General features: G+C 46.0%; 1 long non-coding RNA gene across 1 annotated transcript in view; it reads right to left on the minus strand.

Moving 5' to 3' along the window:
- Nucleotides 1-276: 276 nt before the first annotated feature.
- Nucleotides 277-27,227, minus strand: part of LOC138468475 (uncharacterized) — a 47,021-nt gene continuing 20,070 nt past the window's right edge. The window contains exons 2-5 of the long non-coding RNA XR_011268270.1: nucleotides 24,155-24,181; nucleotides 23,967-23,993; nucleotides 466-492; nucleotides 277-303 (exon numbers count right to left, since the gene is read on the minus strand). This is a non-coding gene — a long non-coding RNA (uncharacterized lncRNA). The remainder of the gene's footprint in view (nucleotides 304-465; nucleotides 493-23,966; nucleotides 23,994-24,154; nucleotides 24,182-27,227) is intronic.

Consider the following 27,227-nt stretch of genomic DNA (forward strand, 5'->3'; position numbering starts at 1 on the left):
ATGGCTGCATCTGTCCGGGTAGTTCCTGCAGCTTAAATACCGGTTGAGAGAAAAGATCAGTAAAGATCATATGTTATAGCAGGTCCCTGAGCATATCAGAGAACAGATTCAGGTAAACTTAATTACTTCTGTGAGCATCTGGTATGAAAATTCTAGTCTAGAATATTTGCAGACCTTTTTCGTTTTAGCAAAATTCTTATTAAGCAGGAATTCAAACTCTAATAAAAGCAGTGTTTTCACTGAAAGATTTAAAGGAAAAAACACATTTTACAATACCTCGTTTCGGTTTGCACAGCTGTTTCTCTGTGTAGCAAAATAAGAATAAGTGCTCATGAATTAAATTACAAACAATGAGGATCTAATCAAATCACTTTAGCTATTTATCATTAACACATTTGTAAAAAACTTCATGTTGAGACATGAAAAGTTTATTTTTGAAATTTGCAAATGGATGATTTTCTGTACCTTAATGAAGGGTCAGCCTCACGCTCTCTGTGTAACAAAAAGCATATCCCAAATTACTTATTTAGAAGCATTGTCTAGAAAGAGAGTTGTTACTTTTTTGGTGTCGCAATAATTTTGAACATAACATAACGAATAGTGTGATAAACAGGTATTAAATACGAATATCATTTTCATTTTATAAACACATGGTGACATATTGTTATTACCCCTTGCTGTGTTTTCTAAAGGCAAAAACACTAACATGGCATTGCAATCAAAGGCATCAGAGAAACCTGGAACACCTAACAGACATGTTTACAGAAAAGGGAGATCCTGAGCCAAGCCATCAGAGTGGATATGGTGACCTGGGAGGAGCTGTAACCTGGGGCGTTGGCACAAACCACTTGTCTCTATAGGGGCGTGGACTTCTACCCCAACACATCCATCTAGGTCCTGTAAAAAGAACTGAAAGTGCCCATGATGCTTATACAGGACTCACAGAGGCCGTTCTTCTGGGTACAGATTTTCTGTTATTTGACTGATGCCTCAGAGAAATACAAACAACTAAAAGTCCTTTACTTTTAGGTCCAGAAATAGTTCGTCCTCCTGGGACGAGGAGGAATTAGAGGAAAGGATGGGGGTGTGTAAAAGGATCTGTAGCCCGACCCTATCAGGAAGGGATGGGGACCTATGTCAGCTGGGAGTGGGAGGTTTACCAGGGTGGACGCCAGAGCCAATTGTACCCCACAGGGGCAAAGGGGCAATTTGGAGGGCTCCTGTCCCTTCCCTAAGTGTCAGTGGAATGGAATTTGGTACTCACCATATGCATCTGTTTCCAAAAGTCTTTCTCTCATTTTCATAGAGAACTATCAATGCCAGCAGCCCCATCTGTGAACTGAATGGCAAACAGCCCACAAGAACATCTTGAGAAATGTTAATAGAAACGCTGACTGACTTTGGTATTGGAATTCTTTCCCAGCAGAAATGCATCAGAGGGTGGTGGACCAATGCCCCTCACATGAAAAGGCATAGACTAGAAGTTATTGGGCAGAGTCAACTGATCCAGGAGAACAACACATGATCAATTGTAAGAGAATGGAAACAGAGAACAGACACAGATTGTGTACACATGTGCCCTTTGTTTTTCGCAGAGGGTGGGAAAGGTAACCGGATGTGTTGTAGAACGTGTAGGTTCAGATCATGGGGATGGTATAAGGGCAGATGAGGTTGAAGGCGGGTCAGGGTTTTGGGCGTGGTGGGATACTGTCTGTCTGTTACCTTGCAAGTCTAATAAATTTGACTCCTACTTGTCCATTCCTTTTCAAGCTACTTAGTTGTCTTGTTTTCTTTACTTCGATACTAGTGACATGAACCAAAGAGGTGATTGTGATCCCACCAAATGAAACAGAACCCCCAAAATCTATCAAGGAGGAAAACATCTTCTCACTGTTTAAACCAACTAAGCCTTCGGAAACCACTAAAGGTCCAAAAAGTGGCAATAAGAAGATCAGACAACAGAAAAAAATATGTATATGTTGTCTATGACTAAGAGGAAATCGAATGGCGAGAGAGACTTTTTAAGAAATCTGGGCTATCCACCACCAACGGATCATAGACCTATTCCAAAACGTGCAAGGAATTAATTGATGCGTCTGTTGGTGGAAGTGGCCAGGGATCCATCTATTGCGCCTGCCATCCCTATCAGAAACAAAAGGTATATAACAAAAGACAAGTTACTCCCTCTCAGTCTTCCCACCTCAATAAAATCACAGATTCCTGCTCTGATCCCTCGATCTTAGCGGATACCTATGACCATGCCGTGCTCACAGCCTTAAACTCTATCGCCCCCACTAAACTCAGGAAACCAAAATCACATGTTAAGGGTACTCCGTAATTGTCTCATCCTAGCCTCCCTCAACTATGAAGAAGCCATCTTCCAGGCCAAAAAAGAGTCCTATAATAATCACATTACGCAAGGACACTCAAATGCCAAAGAATTATTCAAGATTCTAAAGGAACTTGAGACACCTGCCTTGCCCCCAGATACTTGCACTAAACCTAGCAAATGGTGTGCTAATATTCAGATAGCGCTACTGGACAAAATTGCATTCCTCCAATTTAAAATTAAAGGCAAATACATTCTCTACACACTGATAAACTTCAGACCACTCTTCTGAGTGCCACCTTCCAGGCCACCACTAATGTGAAACCTTTCTCCTTTTCTCCACTCACCATTGCTGAAGTGGAAGGAATTAATAACAAACTCAAACCATTGAATTGTTAAGGTGATTCATGCCCTGCTACTATTATCAAGGAAGCCTCTCATGATCAAGCCCCTTTCATCACAGCCTTCATAAACTCGTTGTTCAAAACTGGTGTTGTCCCGGACAATCTCAAGGACGCCTGGGTCATCCCTTTGCTTAAAAAAACGTTGCTTGACCCTAATATACCAACTAACTACAGACCTATCACTACTGTCCCTTTCATGCTAAAAATATTAGATTGCGCAGCTTATCTCGAAGCTAACAATCTCCTCGGTCGGAGACAATCGGGCTTCCGCCTAAGGCATGGTGTCAAGACTTGAGTGTCGTGCAGAATATAGGACCTCTGCCCCTAAGTACCGAACAGAGAGGTAAAGCAACTCGCTGTTCAGTCTTTAGGGTCACAGGTGCAGGTACAGGAGCGCAGGAAACCCCGAGAGGTGCAAAGGAAATATGCAGGTATGTAATAGACAAATGGCACACAGTGCAGGTCAATTAGGTACAAAGAGGCAAAATTTGGGAATCTTACCTACGTGTTGGGGTGTAATATCCTGGAAGGGAGCAGTGTGTGGCAAGGAAAGAAAAACTCCCCCTGAAAGCGTAAGCTGTACCCTCAGTGAGAAAGCAGCAGCAGGTGGTGGTACAGTGCTCTCACTGGAAGCCCCTGAGAGATGGCAAACTGAGCGCTCGACTTGGTGGGTTATTGAGTAAGTTCCAAACCAATCCCGGAAGCTGATGTAAAGTCTGGAGCTGACACAGGGGTGCCAAGTTTTCGTAGCCAAAACGTGATCCAAATAGAAATTCATAATGCAGATCTGAGGGCAAAGAATCCTGGAGATGCAAAGACCAAAACCAAGGGTAATCCAAAAGACAGTCCAAAGTACGTAATCCGAGGTCAAGGGAAAAAGTTCAAAAAGCAAACGTGAATCAGAACACAAGTAGCGCCAGAAAAACAGCTGTGAAGCACAGAAAAAGGCATAATCCTCACTGTTTTAAGGGTGTTGCCATTGAAATCCAGACACGTGATCGGAATCCCTGTGTCACGTGACGAGGATTGATGCGTGGTATCATGGCAACGCTGCCCCATTTCGTGTGCGGTGAAATGCGGCATGGAAGCTGCCAATGGAGGAATGGGTGCAGCCGGCTGCCGCAACCCTGAGCCTGCTGGAAGGCCCTGGAGCATCGGCGAACCTCCCCCTGCCGCTGTGAGGGTACAGGACGTGAAATACAGGTGGGCGTGGTTGAAGGTACTGGTGGGGCATTCTGGGAAATGTAGTGCTGTGGGATTGAGTGCTGGGGAATGTAATGCTGTGGACTTGAGTGCATGACAGAGCCCCCCCCCCAATGGCCCACGACCCCGTGTGCTGGACGGGTTATCCCTATGAAAACCGTAGACGAGGATTGGGGCATGGACATTAGCAGCGGGAACCCAAGTCCGGTCCTCGGGATCATAATCCGACCAATCAACCATGTATTGCAGACGACCCCTGCAAACACAGGAACCCAGGATCCCAGAGACCTCATGCTCGTCAGAGGCGTGCAATGACAAGGGAGCAGGGGGGGGCAGGACCCCACGGGTGGAAGCAGGGCACGATTTCAGCAAAGAAGTGTGGAAGATCGGGTGGATACGCCAAACAGAAGGCACAGAAAGATGGTACGCTACTGGGGTTACCACTTTGGTCACTCTATACGGCCCCACAAAGCGAGGGAGAAGTTTCCGGCAAACAGGGATACAGAGATGTCGAGTGGACAGCCAGACCCTATCACCGGGCAAGTATACGGGGGCAAGGGCACGCTTCTTGTCAGCGGAAGCCTTCATAGCAGCTTGGGCCTCGCAGAGATGCGTAAGGGTTTGGGCATGGACCTGGGATAAGTCTCGGATGCAATCTGAAGCTGCAGGAGTACCGGACGGGAAGACATCTGGAAAAGGAAGGGTACGGGGGTGTTGACCATATAGAGAATAAAACAGAGAAAACCCAGTGGAAGAATTTGGTGCGTTATTGTAAGCAAATTCAGCCAGATGTAGGATCTGATACCAGGTCTGTTGGTGCTGTAATGACAGGCATCTTAAATATTGCTCCATTGCCTGGTTAACCTGTTCGGTTTGTCCGTCCGTTTCAGGGTGGTAGACGGAAGAGAATCGGACGTCCATACCGAGCAGTTAGGTGAGGGCCCGCCAGAACCTGGATGTGAATTGTGAGCCCCGATCAGAAATCAGGATGGACGGGAGCCCAAATAAACAGAAGATGGTCTTCAAGAACAGCCCCGGCAACGTGGGAACATTAGGGATACCTGAACAGGGAACAAAACTAGGCATTTTGGTATAGGAATCCACGACCACCCACACTGTATCATAACCCTGCACCCTTGGCAAGTCAGTAACAGAATCCATTGTAACTGTGTGCCAGGGTCTGGGTGGGTTAGGCATGGATTGGAGCAACCCTAAGGCGCGACCCTTCCTATTTTTGCATTGAGCTCAAACTGAACAAGTATTGACATCTTTTCTCGTGGTGGGCCACCAACACCAACGTTTCAACAACAATGATGTGCGTTTTTTTCCCGGGTGTCCGCTAACAGGGGTGCCGTGAGGCCACCACAGGCTTGACTGCTTGAGTCAGGTGTGGGTAACACAAGTCTATTTTGTACAAACGGGAGGCCTTCGTGATAGACGGGGTCCCAGTCAGCTAACTGGTCTGGATGTTGAGACACCCATTGGTGGACGGAAGACAGAAGGGACGATGGAGGTGTGCAGACGCATATAACATCACCTTTTTCTAGCAGAGAATCAGGAAAGACAGGAAGGGAAACACCCCTTGGTGAACGTGACAATGCATCAGCCTTCCCATGCGTAAACCCAGGTCTATGTTTTATCACAAAATCATAAGCCGCAAATAACAAGTGCATGCGCACCTGCCGGCTGTTGACACATTTAAGAGAGGGCAGGTCCTGCAGATTGCGGTGGTCAGTGTATACCGTGGTTTGGTGTCCAGAAGGTGATGCCTCCAGGCTTGAAATGCCTCTTTGATTGCCAACAATTCTTTCTCTGTGACAGCGTAGTGTGCTTCAGTAGTAAAGTGCCTGCGCACCTGCCGGTTGTTGACACATTTAAGAGAGGGCAGGTCCTGCAGATTGCGGTGGTCAGTATATACCATGGTTTGGTGTCCAGAAGGTGTTGCCTCCAGGCTTGAAATGCCTCTTTGATTGCCAACAATTCTTTCTCCGTGACAGCGTAGTGTGCTTCAGTAGTAGTAAACTTATGGGAATGGTAAGCGACAGCATGTAAACAACCAGAGGACACACAAAGCAGCGAGAGCACAGCACCCAAGGCAAACGACGAGGCATCAGCTTCCACCACAAACGGGAGTTCTGGGTTAGGATGCTGGAGGACAGGGGCAGTGGTGAAAGCAGACTTCAGGGCCACAAAGGCAGTCTGTTGCTCAGATGCCCAGAGGAACAGGTTCCAAGGACTAGTCAGGGCAGAGAGAGACGCTACTATGGATGAGAAACCAGAAATGAAACGTCAATAATAATTAGCGAACCCAAGAAAGGACTGAAGAGACTTTATGTCTCTTGGAACAGGCCAATACAGGACTGCACGTACCTTTGAGAGATTCATGGAAATCCCGCCCGGTGAAATATGGGACCCCAGGAATTCAACCTCCTTAAGATGGAAAAGCCACTTTTCTGGTTTAGCAAAGCGAGAATGCTTCCTAAGCCGGGTCAAGACCTCTCGCACGTGCACCAGGTGCTCCTGTAGTGTATGTGAAAATATGATGTCACCCAAATAGACTATGACAAATACATCTGTTATGTCACTAAATACCTCATTTACGAAGCGCTGGAAAGTGTCGGGCGAGTTGCACAGCCGGAAGGGCATGACTTTGTACTCATAAAGACCGTATCTGGTACAGAATGTGTTTTTTCACTCATCAACTTTACGCACCCGAACCAGGTTGTAAGCCCCTCTCAGATCTAATTTGGTGAATATGGAGGCATGCGTCAACCGTTCGAGTAGTGGAGTGATGAGAGGAATAGGGTACTGATTATTTTTTTTTCTTAAAATCCCAAAGAATGGAAAACAATTCCTTTGAACCGGATTTTGCTTTTAGGATCCTGTGATTATAAACCTCTGACTTTAGCGCCTCCTTGTATTTATAATTAGCTAACGTTGCGGCAGAGGGATCATTACGCTAATGGCATTCAGCTGAACGCTTTTCTCTCCTAATAACGAGGATGTCTTAGTTGAACCAAGATTTCTGTGTGGTTTCTGTTTTTATAAGACAATTCTTCAGTGGCGCCAAATGATTGGTAGCATCTCTAAGAAACTTGGTGATGTGTAAGGCAAGATCCTCAGCACAGTCAAAATTCTCAAGAACGCCCAGTTTCTGAGATTATATTTGAGTAAAGTTCTTCGCATTGCACATATGAACCTCCAATCTGGGGTTGGAGTCTGCTCTGGCAGGAGAAGCCGGCAGCATAATATCAATGTATGGTCCGACCAAATACAGGGTGTAATTAATAGGTTAGACAGAGAGAGATGATGGACAAGTAGCCAGTCCAGTGTGTGGCCAGCACTATGCATGGGGGAGTTCACCAACTGTACAAAACCTATCGAATCATTGGCATCAATAAGCGATCTTGAAGCAGCATCCGGTGGGGCATCAAACCAACAGCTGAAGTCCCCCATAACAAGTACTGCATGTTCAACCTGGTGATTGTGTTCAGCAAATTAATGAACTGCTCTTCAAATAAGGTTAGAACTCTCGGGGGTCTATAGAGGACGACTACGTGATGGAGGTATTGTTGGTCAACTTCACACTCTGCAGGGGATTCGTGTGTCAGAGTATGGTACTGCAAAGATGTTTTCAGTATTAGAGAGACACCGCCCCCCCGCCAGCGCCCCTCCACCCAGCTCTGTCTGCTATAAGATTATAACTCTAGGGGAACAGACACAAGGGCTTCAGATGAGGTGGCCGAATCTAACCAGCACTCAGTGAGTGCCAGCATATTTAGCCTGGATGATTCCAGCAGGTCCATGATCTCTGAATCATGTTGGGGCATAGAACGCGTATTTAGTAGATCTGGACGCAGTGATAGAGTGGAGGTAGCGGTATTCCCAGATGGCAACTGAGTGCTAGTTGGCAGTAAACGATCTGATTATAGCCAGTTGTTAGGCAGAATCCTGTGCAGTTCCCTTAGGGAGCACTACACAAGATTAGGACTACAGGTGAGAGCAATACATCCCCTTTGGTATCAGTCTGTACTACAAAGATTTAGTTGGTAGCTGTGGCTGAGCAGTCAGACCTATCTCAAGAGGGAGATGAGCAGTATTCAGGGTTTACACAATAGGCCCACTAGACTATGGAACAAGGAAACACTGACCAAAGCTTTGTATTTAAAAAGTAGATATATATTTATTTTATACACTTCTAATAAAACACATGTATCACAGTCATCAAGCAAGTTAAATTAAGTCAAAGGAAAAATATACACACTCCCAAGTTAAATTGTAGACCAAGTGAACCAGAGTGAAAACTGAGCAAAACGGCACAGTGACAACTACACACAAGGGATCCTCTAACAATTCCTCACAAAGGAGGAAAAGCACAAGTTATATAGAAATAGGTTGTTACACACCCTAGCAACACTTCCCATAGGTTTGTGGACCAGTTTAAGCAAGACAGTGCATCAGTATAGGCAATACTTAAATGAAAACTGAGCAAAATGGCATTACACAAGGTTTAAAATTGGGAAGGAAATGGTAGTTAAAAGAAATAGGTGCACCACACAGTTCTAGCTGAGAATCAATCTAAAGAAGGCAGATCTAACAAATGTGACCAGAGTCAGTAGGCCTGTGCCAAAGTCAGTTGGTACAGGGCAAGGGCCCAGGAGCAAAATGTTCTTGTAGCTGCAGTCAAGTCTTTGGTTAATGAAGTGGGAAAGGTGGATGCAGAAGTTGAAAAGACAGTGTTAAGAGAGAGGGGCGGCCAACCCAACAGGTAGGTAAAGGATTTAAACACCTTTAGTGCTACCGCGAAGAAAGGGCGGCCTGGCGGAACAATGTACCTTTAAATGAAGAAGTGGCTCCTGCGGTTGCGGTTGTTCCTGGTAGTTCCTGCAGTTCAGGTGATCCAGCAGAGGAAGAGAGGCTCTCGTCGTGGAGGAAGGTTCGAGTTACTTTACTACCCAGGGATGAAACCAGCCGCAGTGCTGCCCAACAAATAAAAGGTACGCTCCTTTAAATCGCGGTCCGGGTGGACTGTTGCCTGGCTATCCGGCCTCCGAGTACTGGGTACGGGAGATTCGACCAAGGTAGGTCTGGGAAGGTGATTGGCAAACTGGTTGGCCCCACCAGCTCAAGGGAAGAAGGCTCGTGCAGGCAAAGATCTTCTGTCATCGTGTGGAGAAAAGTGGTGAGATGCTGCAGCAGGGCTTCACCGGTGGTTCAGTTGTTGCAGATGTCTTTGGCTTCTCTCCTCTTTGGCTTCTTAGTTCCAGTGGCAACGTCTTGCTCTTCCAGTCCTCAGGAGCCTGCTTTTATGCAAAAAGATCCCCATTCACACAGCCTAGCTGTCACTCACACAGTGGAGTGGTCATCTTGGCGGGAGACCCTCCAGCCTATCAGGATAGAGTGCAACATGGGTTGCTGAGGCAACCCTGTCCTGGGGTCCTACTCCCCCTCCCACACAATGGACCCACCCCAGACTCAGTGGTGCCGAGAGGAGGGCTTCTCGACAGAAGCCCGCCAAAAGGACAAACAAAGGGTCCCCGACCTGGGTTAGGAGTTTAGAGGAAGACACGAGAAAGAAGTTATATTAAAGTTCTGGCAATAAAAACCTACCAGAGTAAAGTTAATATTAAAATACACCGGCGGTATATTAGAAAAAGTGGTAGCCTCGAACAATGGGAAAATCGCATAGGAAAATATTGGCGGTCGAATATTTATGGTAGTAACCACTGCCACCAGCCAGAAACTTTTGAGAGAGGGTCTGTACGGTCCCCTCTCGAAAATGAACATAGGGGAAAAACTATTAAACCCTTCCAGTACCTCAATAGTAAGATGGGTAGTACTGGTTTAGTTCATAGGAGTTGGCTAGTACAATCAATGGGGACTTTACATGCCCTGGGAGACAGTAGTCAGTCCCAGGGTATGGAGTCTATGTTTGGGGCTTGCTACGACACCCTTGTGTCACTCCACTGAGGGTGCTGTGTAACACATGTGAATAAAGATGGTTCCTATGGGGTTGAGACTTACCTGATGCAGACCATGCTGCTTCATCCAGGCCCTCTTGAGGCCTGAATGGGACTACTTTACCTGTGGGACTACTTCACCACCTGGGTGTGGTCGGGGAAGGATACATACCTGATTGGTGGAAGGATACATACCAGGAACTTCTTCCAAGGCTATTTAAACCACACCCGATCAGCCACACGTGCTTCGCGTTGTTCTGCACCTAGCAGCTGGACGCTCACTGTGTCTGCTCCTGCATCCTGACTTCAGCCACGCCTGCCAGCACCCTGGAACACCTGCAAGGGGAGAAAGGGGAGAAAGGAGAGATTAGGTGAAGAAAAGTCCTTACCTGCTAAATCTGCATTCCGGAGTCACTTCACCGACGATCCTGAAAAGGAAGACATCTTTTTTAAAGCATTTCGTTTCGATCACTGCAGCGCTGCATTTCACTCACCTTGGCAAGGCGCTTCCATCTTCAGCAGCGATCTTCTGGATTCAGCTACGTTCCGGTGCCTAGAGGAAAAAAGACAAGAACAAAGGTGAGAGGGAGAAAAGGAATAGGGAAAGCTCAGTTTCCTTTTAAGACTTACCTGTTGGATATTTCCCTCTGCATTTCGGGTCCTGCCGCTTCCTGGCATCTCCGGACCCCGGCCCCTATGGGGAAAAAAGACAAAGTCATTGTTGAGCGTTTGTGAAGACATTACCTGAGCGCTCATCCGGAACTTACCTGCCATTTACTGAAGCGGCACGCTTCACTTCGGGTCGGCGCCATTTCTCCGGCATCCGAACCCCGGCCCCTAAGGGGAAAAGGACATGAGCATTAGCGCTTGCTGCAATAAGACAACGGACATAATTAAAGAGCTTGAACTTTTGAACAGAACTATTACAGCGCCTTACCTGAACAGTCAAGCTTACCTGAACTCCATCAACCCTCAATCCAGTGAAGTAACTGGGTTTCAACGCGCCCCTGCATCTGAAGCAGGACGGAGAGCTCACCATTCCAAACCCTAAGGTGAGGCTTCACGGGGAACCGTGGAAGAGGTTTCGTGGAGGGTTGGATGGGAGTGGGAGGCTTGAACAATATTTCCGCCAGTTGGTAATACTCCCTTTCCACGTACAGGAGGTTATTCTTGCGAGCCAGAGAAGCCAGAATAGAGGGGCCCTTCCAGTCCATCTTCAGAGCCGCGCCTCCGTGGGAATCAGGTGAGCGTTACAGAACGCGAAGCCTTACCACAATTTCCCACCCGGGCGCTATGGAGACTTCCGAGACAGATCAGCTGGCCCAGCTTTTAGGGGAAGTACGGGCAGAAGTGCACTCTGCCCGCCAGGAGACTAACGCTCTTAGAAGAGAATTAATCCTATCCAAGGAAAGAACTGATGATCTGGCCAAAAGGTTGTTGCAGGGCCAGGCAGGGCACACTCCTTTACCCGATTCCGGGGGTACTTCTACATCAATGGGTTCGACTAACCCGGCACAAATCAATCTACCTGGACACATGCCTTTGGCCCCGCCTGAACGTTTTGCGGGGGATCCCAAGAAATATGCCGTTTTTATGAACCAATGCCGTTTACACTTTTTATGCAGGCCCAGGGCCTTCCCCAACGACCAGACCAAAGTAGCCTTTGTACTATCTTACCTCAGTGGCTGTGCTGCCGATTGGTCTATTCCATTGGTAAATCAGGATGATCCCATTCTCCGGGATTTCCAGGGCTTCCAGGACAGCATGGAAAGATTGTTCGCTCGACACTCGCAGGGACAGGCCCTTGACAACTAACTGTTATCCTTACGGCAAGGTAATCAGGATCTTTTGTCCTATATCGCCACCTTTAATAGACTGATTGTGGAAACCGGATGGCCTGAAAATAAAAGAATCACCTTGTTTCATCGAGGCCTGCGCGGAGAGCTTAAAGATGTTATAGCTCAGATAGTAGATCCACCCCAGGCCTGCACAGACTACATAGACTTAGTGGTTCAACTTGATCACAGACTTCAAAATAGAAAAGCAGATCGGCTCAAGTACGAAACCAGAGTACCCATCAAGACCCACGTTAACTCCAAGAGTACTGACATTTCCGAACCGATGCAAATAGGCAGTGTTAAAGGACCATTAACGCAGAAAGAACGAGAGAGAAGGCGACAAATGCAACTTTGTCTGTATTGTGGGACTTCCGGTCACTTTCTCCAAAGTTGTCCAGTAAAACCACCCAAGAAGGTGGTTGGAGCCACTGATAACGAGTTATTGACACCTGGTTCGGGAAACGACCTAGCCCGACAAGCGTAGGGGTCCGCTTGCCGAGCTTGAAAACAAACTCTTTGACCTTGCATTTTGTCATGCCAATGGTGCTAGTGAATCCAAAACAGCCTCAGCAGTTGCATGCCATAAAAGCATACATAGACAGTGGAGCTATTGGAAATTACATAGACCATGAATTGGCTTCCAGGATTAAGCTTCCTCTCCGTCCAAAAGTAACCCAAGATGTAATTACCACAGTTGATGGAACCGAAATAGCCTCAGGGCCTGTAACGCATTCCACTGTTGAAATCACACTGGTGGGTCAAGATGGACACCGGGAAGCAATCGTGTTTGATGTGATCAAGGCCCCACAATTTCAAGTACTTCTTGGAATCCCTTGGTTAGAAACACATAATCCAAGAATAGACTGGCGAGCAAAGAAGATAACTTTTCCTGATTGTGAACCAACCTGTTATCCAAGGAATCCAGTTATGGGTCTAGCCTCTGCAACTGCCACCCCTGTACAGCTACCATCCGAAAACCAAGAATTCCAAGACGTTTTTCAGAAAGAGCAGGCTAACACTTTGCCTCCCCATCGATCTTACGATTGCCAAATCGACTTGGTACCCGATGCGCCACTACCTTGTAGCAGGATTTATGCTCTTACTGAACCTGAGAACCTGCATTTGCGTCAGTACTTGGATCAATACCTGGCCAATGGCTTCATTCGCCCGTCAAAGTCTCCAGTCTCTTCCGCTTTGTTCTTCGTACCTAAGAAGGAAGGAGACCTCAGGACCTGTATTGACTACCGCGCCCTGAATCAGATAACGATTAAGAATCGGTACCCTTTGCCCCTGATACCTGAACTCATCGACCAAGTAAAAGATGCTCGTGTGTACACCAAGCTAGATCTCCGAGGAGCTTACCACCTGGTGCGTGTAAAAGAGGGCGACGAGTGGAAGACTGCATTCCGCACCAAATTTGGGCTCTTCGAGTATCAAGTAATGCCCTTCGGTTTGTGCAACGCACCTGCCGCCTTTCAGTACTTCATGAATTATGTTCTTCGGGAACTTATTGATGTTTGTGTCATCGTTTATATTGACGACATCCTGGTGTACTTTTCCTCAGAATCTGATCACAGAAAACATGTTAGGGCAGTTCTTGAGAAATTGCGCCAGCACAAGTTATTTGCCAAGCTTGAAAAATGCGTTTTTCATACCACAGAAGTGGAGTTTCTCGGATTCATCCTGACGCCTCAAGGAATCCGAATGGACTCGCGGAAGGTGGACGCCATTCTCAAATGGCCATCTCCTAGCTCAGTGAAGGGAGTGCAAAGCATGCTTGGCTTTGCCAATTTCTATTGAAGGTTCATCCCGGAATTTTCTCGAACAGTTCAACCCATCACAGCTCTCTTAAAGAAAAATAAACGCTTCGAATGGACTCATTAGGCCGAACAAGCCTTTCAGGACCTGAAAACTAAATTCACCTCTGCACCTGTATTGAAGCACCCGCACCCAGATCTCCCTTACATTGTGGAAACCGATGCATCCAGTTCGGCCATGGGAGCTGTCCTGTCGCAAAGAGACCCAGAAACTAACCAATTACACCCTGTAGCCTTTTGGTCGAGAAAATTCTCTCCACCTGAAATCAATTACGCAATTACCGACAAAGAACTACTGGCTATTAAATCGGCTTTCAAGGCTTGGCGTCACTATCTTCTTGGGGCTAGACATACCATCACCGTAATTACGGACCACAGAAATTTGCAGTATCTAAAGACGGCCAAAGCTCAATCTTCACGACAACTCCGATGGGCTTTATTCTTTGCGGAATTTGATTTTGTAATTACCTATCGCCCTGGCTGCAAGAATGGTAAAGCAGACGCCTTATCCCGGATTGGCATGGAGGAACCCAATTCGAGTATAGAACCTGTGCCAATCATACCTGAACAAAGAATTTTGGGCTTAACTTCATTGCAAACTATTGAGGACATCCAAACTCAAGTAAAACAACTTTTAGACTCTTCAGCCTTACAGGAATGGAGTCAAAAGGGTCCTCACTACACCGTTAAGGATGATTTACCCTATTTCCAGGAGCGGTTGTTTCTGCCAAGTAAAGAATTACAGGAACTTGTCATCACCCGTCATCACGAATCATTAATGGAAGGACACCCTGGTATCGCGAAAACAGAAGAAAAGATCAAACGCCACTTCTGGTGGCCTTCTTGGAGAAAAGACATAAAGTCTTTTGTGTTGTCTTGCGGAATTTGCGCCCAAAATAAGAGTCAAAAGAAAAGGCCTGCCGGTTTACTTCAACCTTTGGACATTCCACCAGCACCTTGGCACACCTTGTCAATGGACTTTATAACTGACCTGCCTCCTTGTGGAGGTTACAACACTATTCTCGTCATAGTGGATCTGTTCTCCAAGATGGCCCATTTCATCCCTCTAAAAGGATTGCCGTCAGCTTCCACCTTGGCCAAGGAATTTTTGGAGAGTATAGTGCGCATACATGGTTTCCCCTCTATACTAGTCTCAGATCGTGGAAGTCAATTCATCTCCCATTTTTGGAAGAAATGTTGCCAACTGGCACAAATAGATGTGCGGTTATCCACCAGCCACCACCCCCAGACCGACGGACAAACCGAGAGAACCAATCAGACTCTCGAACAATATCTTCGGTGTATGTTACACCAATCCGAGTTAAATTGGAAAGACATCCTTTGGATTGCAGAATATGCATACAATAATTCAGTTCATTCTGGAACCGGACAGACTCCTTTTTATACTTTGTATGGTCACCATCCTCGGACTTCTGACCTTGATCCACCTCTGACCCTGGAAATGCCCGCGGTAAATCACCTACATTCCACTATCACCCGAGCCTTCAAAGATGCTACTACGCACTTACAACAAGCCAAGAAAAGGTATAAAGAAAACGCTGATGTGCACCGAAGTAAGACTCCTCCTTACCAAGTAGGAGATCAGGTATGGCTAGCAACTAAACATTTACCCCTCAGGGGCCCGCGAACTTTTAATCCCAGATTCATTGGACCTTACCCCATCAAGGCTATAGTCAACCCAGTGGCCTTTAAACTCGATTTACCATCTAACATGTGGATTCATCCTGTTTTTCACGCATCTCTTCTGAAACCAGTGCAACCTGGAACCAGACTATCTAAGCCTCCGGATCCTGTCCAAATTGATGGAGAATTCGAATTCGAAGTGAAAGACATTTTAGATTCCAAGATAGTTAAGTCGAAACTTTTCTATCTTGTTGACTGGAAAGGATATGGACCTCAGGAAAGATCTTGGGAACCCAGTGACTTTATTCATGCACCACGACTGGTACAAAGATTCCATCGGAGATTCCCGCACAAACCAAAACCCCCGGAGGAAAAGACCTTGGGAGGGGCCTTGAGGGGGGGTACTGTCATGATGCCTGCCTCTAAGGAGCCAGGCCAGGCCCAGCAACCCCAGAGGCAGACATCATTTTCCCCTGGGAAGTCCCAGCGGGCCCAAGTCGGGGCCCTTTGGACTCAGTCCTGGCACCTTAGGCGCCAGGCTCATAAGAGAGGATATGTGTTTAAGTGCTTGGGTGCACACTTACCTGATGCAGACCATGCTGCTTCATCCAGGCCCTCTTGAGGCCTGAATGGGACTACTTTACCTGTGGGACTACTTCACCACCTGGGTGTGGCCGGGGAAGGATACATACCTGATTGGTGGAAGGATACATACCAGGAACTTCTTCCAAGGCTATTTAAACCACACCCGATCAGCCACACGTGCTTCGCGTTGTTCTGCACCTAGCAGCTGGACGCTCACCGTGTCTGCTCCTGCATCCTGACTTCTCCACGCCTGCCAGCACCCTGGAACACCTGCAAGGGGAGAAAGGGGAGAAAGGAGAGATTAGGTGAAGAAAAGCCCTTACCTGCTAAATCTGCATTCCGGAGTCACTTCACCGACGATCCTGAAAAGGAAGACATCTTTTTTAAAGCATTTCGTTTCGATCGCTGCAGCGCTGCATTTCACTCACCTTGGCAAGGCGCTTCCATCTTCAGCAGCGATCTTCCGGATTCAGCTACGTTCCGGTGCCTAGAGGAAAAAAGACAAGAACAAAGGTGAGAGGGAGAAAAGGAATAAGGAAAGCTCAGTTTCCTTTTAAGACTTACCTGTTGGATATTTCCCTCTGCATTTCGGGTCCTGCCGCTTCCTGGCATCTCCGGACCCCGGCCCCTATGGGGAAAAAAGACAAAGTCATTGTTGAGCGTTTGTAAAGACATTACCTGAGCGCTCATCCGGAACTTACCTGCCATTTACTGAAGCGGCACGCTTCACTTCGGGTCGGCGCCATTTCTCCGGCATCCGAACCCCGGCCCCTAAGGGGAAAAGGACATGAGCATTAGCGCTTGCTGCAATAAGACAACGGACATAATTAAAGAGCTTGAACTTTTGAACAGAACTATTACAGCGCCTTACCTGAACAGTCAAGCTTACCTGAACTCCATCAACCCTCAATCCAGTGAAGTAACTGGGTTTCAACGCGCCCCTGCATCTGAAGCAGAACGGAGAGCTCACCATTCCAAACCCTAAGGTGAGGCTTCACGGGGAACCGTGGAAGAGGTTTCGTGGAGGGTTGGATGGGAGTGGGAGGCTTGAACATTATTTCCGCCAGTTGGTAATACTCCCTTTCCACGTACAGGAGGGTATTCTTGCGAGCCAGAGAAGCCAGAATAGAGGGGCCCTTCCAGTCCATCTTCAGAGCCGCGCCTCCGTGGGAATCAGGTGAGCGTTACAGCCCTCTTTGGAATTGGAATTATTTGAATTCTCCTTGTTGTCTTTCTTTGGCTGCTTTCCCTCATCCTTTTTCTGAGTTACCCCTGAATGTTTGTGAGTAGCCCTGTTGGCAACCCACAAGTCAGCAGCCTTAGCTAGCTTCTTAGAATCCAATTCTTTTGAATCAGCCAAGTGCTGTCTGAGCTCAGGAGAGCAAGCATCATAGATAGACTCCATCATAACAAGATTTCTCATTCCTTCATAAGTATTAACTCTATAACCCTTAATCCATCCCTCTGAGTTCTTCAAACACTTATTCACCCAAGTAGCCCAAGGGGTACTATCATGCTTTTTGAGCGTCCTAAACCTCTTAAGGTACTGGGAAAGAGTCTTCCCAAATCTAGATATCAAAGCTAGCTTTACACATTCATAATCCATCCTATCCACCGCCCCCAACTCCATTACAACATCAGATGCAACAGGGGGGAGCCTACAGAATAACCAGGGGATCAACTGATTCCCTGTGATATCCTGGAGCCCATGATTGTATTCAAAAATATCAAGTCAATCTAATACATCCAATTTAGGTTCATACATACTCACAATCTCTTTAGGCATCCGGGTCTTTTTAGACTGGAAGATCTAGAGGATTAGGGGAGAGAAGCATTTTCCAAAGACAATTTCTTCATCTCAAGCTCATGGTTGAGCTCCATTTCTTTGAGCCTTAGTTCTTGATCTCTCTGTTCAGTTTGGGCACTAATTCTTTTGAATTCAAGTTCAAGTCTCATTTCTTCTAGAGAGATAAATTCAGGACGTAATGTGGGACCTGGTAAGGGTCCAGTAGCCATAGGTTGAGGCCTTTGAGCAGGTAGAGGACAGAGGGGGCGACATTGTTATCCTCCTCTTCCTCATCTGTTTCAACAATAACATCTTCAACATTATTTTCCTCAATATTTGATACATTTGCTTAAGTAAGGGGCACTACAGCACCACTATCCAGACTTTGTTTCTCTAACAGTCTATCAATCATTTCTAATTTCTTGCCTTTGACGGGAATACCTTTCTGTCTACATAGATCCCTTAAATAATCAGCAGTATTAGTAAGGTGGGTCTCCTGGCTGTAACTTTCCAGAATTTTGACTTTTGTTTAAAATAAACTTGTTGTGATAGTTAGCCTTGTGGTGATTTGAACCAAAGCACTAGCAGAACTCTAAAATGTAAATCCAATACTTTTATCCTCACCGCTGTACACCAGTGTTAGGCAGAATCCTGTGCAGTTCCCTTAGGGTGCACTACACAAGATTAGGACTACAGGTGAGAGCAATACATCCCCTTTGGTATCAGTCTGTACCACAAAGATTTAGTTGGTAGCTGTGGCTGAGCAGTCAGACTTATCTCAAGAGGGAGATGAGCAGTATTCAGGGTTTACACAATAGGCCCACTAGAATATGGAACAAAGAAACACTGACCAAAGCTTTGTATTTAAAAAGCATATATATATTTATTTTATACACTTCTAATAAAACACATGTATCACAGTTATCAAGCAAGTTAAATTAAGTCAAAGGAAAAATATACACACTCCCAAGTTAAATTGTAGACCAAGTGAACCAGAGTGAAAACTGAGCAAAACGGCACAGTGACCACTACACACAAGGGATCCTCTAACAATTCCCCACAAGGGAGGGAAAGCACAAGTTATATAGAAATAGGTTCTTACACACCCCAGCAACACTTCCCATAGGTTTGTGGACCAGTTTAAGCAAGACAGTGCATCAGTATAGGCAATACTTAAATGAAAACTGGGCAAAATGGCATTTTACAAGGTTTAAAATTGGGAAGGAAAGGGTAGTTAAAAGAAATAGGTGCACCACACAGTTCTAGCTGAGAATCAATCTAAAGAAGGCAGATCTAACAAATGTGACCAGTCAGTAGGCCTGTGCCAAAGTCAGTTGGTACAGGGCAAGGCCCCAGGAGCAAAATGTTCTTGTAGCTGCAGTCAAGTCTTTGGGTAACAAAGTGGGAAAGGTGGATGCAGAAGTTGAAAAGACAGTGTTGAGAGGGAGGGGCGGCCAACCCAACAGGTAGGTAAAGGATTTAAAACACCTTTAGTGCTACCGCGAAGAAAGGGCGGCCTGGCGGAACAATGTACCTTTAAATGAAGAAGTGGCTCTTGCGGTGGCGGTTGTTCCTGGTAGTTTCTGCAGTTCGGGTGATCCAGCAGAGGAAGAGGGGCTCTCGTCGTGGAGGAAGGTTCGAGTTACTGCACTACTCAGGGATGAAACCAGCCACAGTGCTGCCCGACGAATAAAAGGTACGCTCCTTTAAATCGCGGTCCGGGTGGACTGGTGCCTGCCTATCCGGCATCCGAGTACTGGGTACAGGAGATTCGACCAAGGTAGGTACGGGAAGGCGATTGGCAAACTGGTTGGCCCTACCAGCTCACGGGAAGAAGGCTCTTGCAGGTGAAGATCTTCTCTCGTCATGTGGAGAAAAGTGGTGAGACGCTGCAGCAGGGCTTCACCGGTGGTTCAGTCGTTGCAGATGTCTTTGGCTTCTCTCCTCTTCGGCTTCTTAGTTCCAGTGGCGACGTCTTGCTCTTCCAGTCCTCAGGACCCAGCTTTAATGCAAAAAGATCCCCATTCATACAGCCTAGCTGTCACTCACGCAGTGGAGTGGTCATCTTGGCGGGAGACCCTCCAGCCTATCAGGATAGAGTGGGACATGGGTTGCTGAGGCAACCCTGTCCAGGGGTCCTACTCCCCCTCCCACACAATGGACCCACACCAGACTCAGTGGCGCCGAGAGGAGGGCCTTCTCGACAGAAGCCCGCCAAAAGGACGAACAAAGGGTCCCCGACCTGGATTAGGAGTTTAGAGGAAGACACGAGAAAGAAATATTATTAAAGTTCTGGCAAAAAAAAAACACCGGAGTTAAGTTAATAACAAAATAAACCGCCGGTATGTTAGAGGCTGTCAGTAAAAGTGGTAGCCTCGAACAATGGGAAAATCCCATAGGAAAATATTTGTGGTCGAATGTTTATGGTAGTAACCACTGCCACCAGCCAGAAACTTTTGAGAGAGGGTCTGTACGGTACCCTCTCGAAAATGAACATAGGGGAAAAACTATTAACCCCTTACAGTACCTCCATAGTAAGATGGGTTGTACTGGTTTAGTTCATAGGAGTTGACTAGTAGAGTCAATGGGGACTTTACATGCCCTCGGAGACAGTAGTCAGTCCCAGGGTATGGAGTCTATGTTTGGGGGTCACTACGACACCCCTGTGTCACTGCACTGAGGGTGCTGTCTAACACAAGTGAATAAAGATGGTTCCTATGGGGTTGAGAAAGATCCCATAGGCATTAAACACTAAAATAGCCTAGGACACAAACAGCAAAAATGCCTAAGAGTGGGAAAAAGAGTCTCACTCTTAGCAGGTAAAAAGAAACAAACCCTTCAAATCCAGCAAAGCTGCTGGGGGACTCTCTAGGTAAGGGAAATTAGTCATAGAATGAGAATTCTCCCTAACACCAGTGAAGTACGGTCCTGTCTAGAAGTGGGTACATGGCTAAAGCTTATAGGAAGGGTGCACGTTGAGGCAGCGTGGGGGAAAGTTAACTAATGCCAGGCACATGTCTGAGTTCACTACAGAGACTCCACTCTCAGCCATGGGAGCAACTTATTCCCCAAGAGCCAAGTGGTCGCTGTCAATAGTTGGGTCTTCATTACGCTCAGCCGCCAGCATTCTTTGTCTATTTCGCTGAATAGACATTATAAGATCAGTACGTGTGGATGAATTAGTAAAGGTAGGCATGTATGTACTAAGACAAATGTTACCAACAAGGATAGAAACTTACCACAAGGCGTAGATAAACCAACACAGCTGTGCGCCCCTCCACACACCAGCTACAAACCAGAACTAACCGCATGTTAGCGCCAGGCGCGTTCGTGCCTGCAATCTAAATAAATGCGTGAGAAAACTACAGAGCTGCGGGGAGTTGTAGTGCCAACCGAATGGAGTACGTGCAGAGAGGATCTCTGCTTTAAATCATAATCAGATGAAGGTAAGTATGGGTTTATAAACACCACGGCACACTAGAGGTATTGAGATGACAATATATAAAAGTACGGGCTCAATACAAGTTAAACACAGGTTAGAAGCACAATTCTAAAAGGTTTGCCTTAAAAAGGGAGAATGTTCCCTATAGCCCGAACAACAGTGATAAATGCAAAAGAAGCAGCACAAATGCAGAAACTGCCTTAAATACCAGAACTAACTGGCCGTTCGTGACAGGCGCGTTCGCGTCTGCAATCTAAATAAATGCGCAAGAAAACTACAGAGCTGCCGGGCGTTGTTGTGCCAACTAAATGGAGTACGTGCAGAGAGGAACTCTGCTTTAAATCGTACTCAGATGAAGGTAAATATTTGTTTGAGATGACTGTTAGACAGAATCCTGTGCAGTTCCCTTGGGGAACACTGCAAAAAGATTAAGACTACAGGAGTAAGCAGTAAACCCAATTGGTAGCAGTCTGCACCACCCAGATTTACCTGGTAGCTGTGGCTGGGCAGTCCGACTTCTCTCAAGAGTAGGGCAGTATGCAGGGTATACACAATAGGGCCAAAACACAGTAGAGCAAACAAACACCGACCAGAGCTTTGTATAAAAAGTATATAATTATTTATTTAAAACACACTTTATGGCATATACTATCACTCTCAATAAAAAGCAAGTTAAAACACAGTCATGTAAAGTATACACACCTCCCTTAATAGCTATCAGACAAGTCAGGGTTAAAACACTACTATTTGTTAGAACAGATGTGAGCGCTTAACCAAGATGGCACTCTGATAATGTAGTTAAAGGGAGAGAAAAAGGCAGAGCATAAGAATAAAACAGTTCCGAACACTTTTAGGAATTCAGAGAAAGGGGAGAAAGGCAGGTTATACTGTAGAGCCAAAGTGCATAGGCGAGGCCCACTTTAAATGGAGCAAAGCAAAATGTGTCCAGGATCACACGGTTTAAAGTGCACTGAAAGTCTTTGCAGAGTGTTCAAAAGAGGTTGGGGTGATTCACAAGATATAGTTAGAAGGCCTGGAACCAACCCAGTTTAGAAGCCAAGGATTTAAGGGTCACCCTTAGCAATCTGTAGAAAGGGAGGCCAGGCAGGACACAGTACCTTAAAGAGAAAGGAAGCTCCAGCGGGGCAGTTGTTCCTGGCAGTGGTTGAAGTCTGTGGTTCCGACCAGGGGAAGAAAGGATTTTATTCGCGGTCAAAAGAGGTGAGCTTGGCTATCCGGCCACCGGGGTGCTTGGTACGGGCGATTCGACAAAGAGACGTCTTTGGAAGGCGAAAAGGGCGAACTGGTTGATCCCACCAGCTCAGCGGAAGAAGACTCGTCCAGTAGAAGATCTTCTCTTGTCGTCGGGAAAGTGGTGAGGTAGTTGCAGCAGGGCTTCACCGGTGGTGTCGTCGTTGCAGATGGCTCCGCTTCTTCCCTCTTCGGATTCTTAGGTTTTGTGGCGACTTCTGAAGTTCCAGTCCCAAAGCACCTGCTTTTATGCAGAAAAACCCCCATTCATCAGCCTAGCTGTCAATCACACATGCTAAGTGGTGAGCCGGGCGGCCAATGGGCCAATCAGAGTAGAGTGCGACTTGGGTTGCTAAGGCAACGCAGTCCAGGGTGCCAATTCCCCCCGCCACCCTCCTGTGGAACCCAGACAGAGTGGCACCATTTGGAGGGCTTCTTTGGAGAAGCCCACCAAAATAGTGGAACAAAGGGCTCGACCTTGGTCAGAGTTACAGAGATGGACACAAACGCCATTTTAGAATCGAGTTCTGGCAAAAAGGCCCAACCGGTGAGTTAATATTAAATAAATAAACTGGCAGTATCTTTAACATTACACCAAAAAGTGGTGCGTTTAAAATCAATGGGAAAATCCCATAGAGAATATTCTAGTGGAATATTTCGCGTGGTAACCACTGCCACCAGCCAGAAACTCAACGAGGGGGGGGGGCGGGATAGTGCCCCCTCGAAAACAGACCCAAGGCCAATCAAATTACCCCTTACCAGTACTTCCACAATATGATGGTTTGTACTGGTTCTTTTCACAATTCTGGACTAGTAAAGCCAACGGTGACTTTACATGCCCTGGGAGACAGTAGTCAGTCCCAGGGTATGGAGTCTATGTTTGGCGGTCACTGTAACACCCCTGTGGTACTGCACCGAGGGTGCTGTGTACCACACATACAGAAAAACAGATGATACCCTATGGCGTAAAAAGAAACCCCATAGCCGATAAGGACATAACAAGTCAAAGACATTCCTTAAATCATGTCTAAGAGTGGGAGTAAAAGAGTCTCACTCTTAGCAGGAGAAAAAAACAAACCCCAGAAATCCAGCAAAGCTGCTGGGGGACTCACTAGGTTTAAGAAATTAGCCTTATAAGAGAATTCTCCCTAACAATTACAGTATATAAAAGCATGGGCTAAATAAAAGTTAAACACAGGTTAGAAGCACAATTCTAAAAGGTTTGCTGTAAAAAGGGAGAATGCTCCCAATAGCCAAAACAAAAGTGGTACATGCAAAAGCCTTTCATATATCTGAAAGGCCTACTCCTTTACTACTTTTCACTCTCAATTCCTCATCTTCCAAAAGAGTCATGCGCCATCCGAAACACTCAATATATTCTATACATTTCACATACCTTTAAAAAATTACATGTTAGTAACTTTAAGAATATGGCTGCATCTGTCAGGGTAGTTCCTGCAGCTCAAATACCGGTTGAGAGAAAAGATCAGTAAAGATCATATGTTATAGCAGGTCCCTGAGTATATCAGAGAACAGATTTAGGTCAACTTAATTACTGCTCTGATCATCTGGTATGAAAATTCCAGTCTAGAATATTTGCAGACCTTTTTTCTTTTTGTAAAATTCTTATTAAGCAGGAATTCAAACTCTAATAAAAGCAGTGTTTTCACCGAAAGATTTAAAGGAAAAAAACACATTTTACAATACCTTCTTTCGGTTTGCACAGCTGTTTCTCTGTGTAGCAAAATAAGAATAAGTGCTCATGAATTAAATTACAAACTAATAATTCGAATAAAATCACTTTAGTTATTTACTATTAACCCATTTGTAAAAGGCTTCATGTTGAGACATGAAAAGTTTATTTTTGAAATGTGCAAATGGATGATTTTCTGTACCTTAATGAAGGGGCATCGTCACGCTCTCTGTGTAACAAAAAGCATATCCCAAATTACTTATTTAGAAGCATTGTCTAGAAAGAGAGTTGTTACTTTTTTAGTGTCACAATCATTTTGAACATAACATGCCGAATAGTGTGATGAATAGGCATTAAATACGAATATCATTTTCATTTTTATAAACACATGGTGACATATTGTTATTACCCCTTACTGTGTTTTCTAAAGGCAAAAACACTAACATGGTATTGCAATCAAAGGCATCAGAGAAACCTGGAACAGCTAACAGACATGTTTACAGAAAAGGGAGATCCTGAGCCAAGCCATCAGAGTGGATATGGTGACCTGGGAGGAGCTGTAACCTGGGGCGTTGGCACAAACCATTTGTCTCTATAGGGACGTGGACTTCTACCCCAAAACATCCATCTAGGTCGTGTAAAAAGAACTGAAAGTGCCCATGATACTTATACAGGACTCACAGAGGCCGTTCTTCTGGGTACAGAGTTTCTGTTATTTGACTGATGCCTCAGAGAGATACAAACAACTGAAAGTCCTTTACTTTTAGGTCCAGAAATAGTTAGTCCTCCTGGGACGAAGAGGACTTAGAGGACTTAGAGAAAAGGATGGAGGTGTGTAAACGGGTCTGTAGCCCGACCCTATCAGGAAGTGATGGGGACCTATGTCAGCTGGGAGTGGGAGGTTTACCAGGGTGGACGCCAGAGCCAATTCTACCCCACAGGGGCAAAGGGGCAATTGGGAGGGTTCCTGTCCCTTCCCTTAGTGTCAGTGGAATTGAATTTGGTACTCACCACATATATCTGTTTCCAAAAGTGTTTCTCTCTTTTTCATAGAGAACTATTAATGCCAGCACAGCCCCATCTGTGAACTGAATGGCAAACAGCCCACAAGAACGTCTTGAGAATTGTTAATAGAAACGCTGATTGACTTTGGTACTGGAATTCTTTCCCAGCAGAAATGCATGAGAGGGTGGTGGACCAATGCCCCTGACATGAAAAGGCATAGACTAGAAGCTATTGGGCAGAGTCAACTGATCCAGAAGGAAAACAACACATGATAAATTGTAAGAGAATGGAAACAGGAAACAGACACAGATTGTGTACACATGTGCCCTTTGTTTTTCGCAAAGGGTGGGAAAGGTAACCGGATGTGTTGTAGAAAGCATAGGTTCAGATCATGGGGATGGTATAGGCCAGATGAGGTTGAAGGCGGGTCAGGTTGCATCAGGGTTTTGGGCGTGGTGGGATACTGTTTGTTAACTTGCAAGTCTAATAAACTTGAATCCTACTTGCCCATTCTCAGTCTTCCCACCCTTAATAATATCACAGATTCCTGCTCTGATCCCTCGATCTTAGCGGATACCTATAACCATGCCATGCTCACAGCCTTAAACTCTATCGCCCCCACTAAACTCAGGAAACCAAAACCACATGTTAAGAGTCCTCCCTAATAGTCTCATCCTAGACTCCCTCAACTATGAAGAAGCCATCTTCCGGGCCAAAAAAGAGTCCTATAATAATCGCATTACGCAAGCACATTCAAATACCAAAGAATTATTCAAGATTCTAAAGGAACTTGAGACACCTGCCTTGCACCCAGATACTTGCACTAAAGACAGCAATGGTGTGCTAATATTCAGACAGCGCTACTGGACAAAATTGCATTCCTCCAATTTAAAATTAAAGGCAAAAAAATTCTCTACAGACTGATAAACTTCTGACCACTCCTCTGAGTGCCACCTTCCAGGCCACCACTAACATTAAACCTCTGTCCTTTTCTCCACTCACCATTGCTGAAGTGGAAGGAATTATTAACAAACTAAAACCATCGAATTGTCAAGGTGATTCATGCCCTGCTACTATTATCAAGGAAGCCTCTCATGATCTAGCCCCTTTCATCACAGCCTTCATAAACTCATTGTTCAAAACTGGTGCAGTCCCGAACAATCTCAAGGACGCCTGGGTCATCCCTTTGCTTAAAAAAACGTTGCTTGACCCTAATATACCAACTAACTACAGACCAATCACTACTGTCCCTTTCATGCTCAAAATATTAGATCTCGCAGCTTATCTTCAGATCCAGGACTCTAAGCTAACAATCTCCTCTGTCGGAGAATATCGGGCTTCCGCCCAAGGCATGGTGTCAAGACTTGAGTGTCGTGCAGAATATAGGACCTCTGCTCCTAAGTACCGAACAGAGAGGTAAAAGCAACTCGCTGTTCAGTCTTTAGGGTCACAGGTGGCAGGTACAGGAGCGCAGGAAACCCCGAGAGCTGCAAAGGAAATAAGCAGGTATGGAATAGACAAATGGCACACAGTACAGGTCAATTAGGTACAAAGAGGCAACATTCGGGAATCTTACCTAAGTGTTGGGGTGTAATATCCTGGAAGGGAGCAGCATGTGGCAAGGAAAGAAAATTTCCCCCTGAAAGCGTAAGATGTACCCTCAGTGAGAAAGCAGCAGCAGGTGGTTGTACAGTGCCCTCACTGGAAGCGCCTGAGAGATGGCAAACTGAGTGGTTCACTTGGTGGGTTATTGAGTAAGTTCCAAACCGATCCTGGAAGCTGATGTGAAGTCTGGAGCTGAACCAAGTGAGCCAAGTTGTCGTAGCCAAAACGTGATCCAAAAAGAAGTTCGTAATGCAGAGCCGAGGTCAAAGATTCCTGGAGATGCAAAGACCAAAACCAAGGGTAATCCAAAAGACAGTCCAAAGTACGTATTCCGAGGTCAAGGGAAAAAGTTCAAAAAGCAAACGTGAATGAGAACACCAGTAGCGCCAGAAAAACAGCTGTGAAGCACGGAAAAAGGCATAATCCTCACTGTTTTAAGGGGGTTGCCATGAAAATCCGGACACGTGATCGGAATCCCTGTGTCACGTGACGAGGATTGATGCGTGGTATCATGGCAACGCTGCCCCATTTCGTGCGCGGTGAAATGCGCCATGGAAGCTGCCAATGGAAGAATGGGTGCAGCCGGCTGCCGCATCCCTGAGCCTTCTGGAACGCCCTGGAGCATCGGCGAACCTCCCCCTGCCGCTGTGAGGGTACAGGACGTG

Source organism: Ambystoma mexicanum, chromosome 4q, assembly GCF_040938575.1.
Source record: "Ambystoma mexicanum isolate Mex_15411 chromosome 4q, UKY_AmexF1_1, whole genome shotgun sequence".
Taxonomy (NCBI): Eukaryota; Metazoa; Chordata; class Amphibia; order Caudata; family Ambystomatidae; genus Ambystoma; species Ambystoma mexicanum.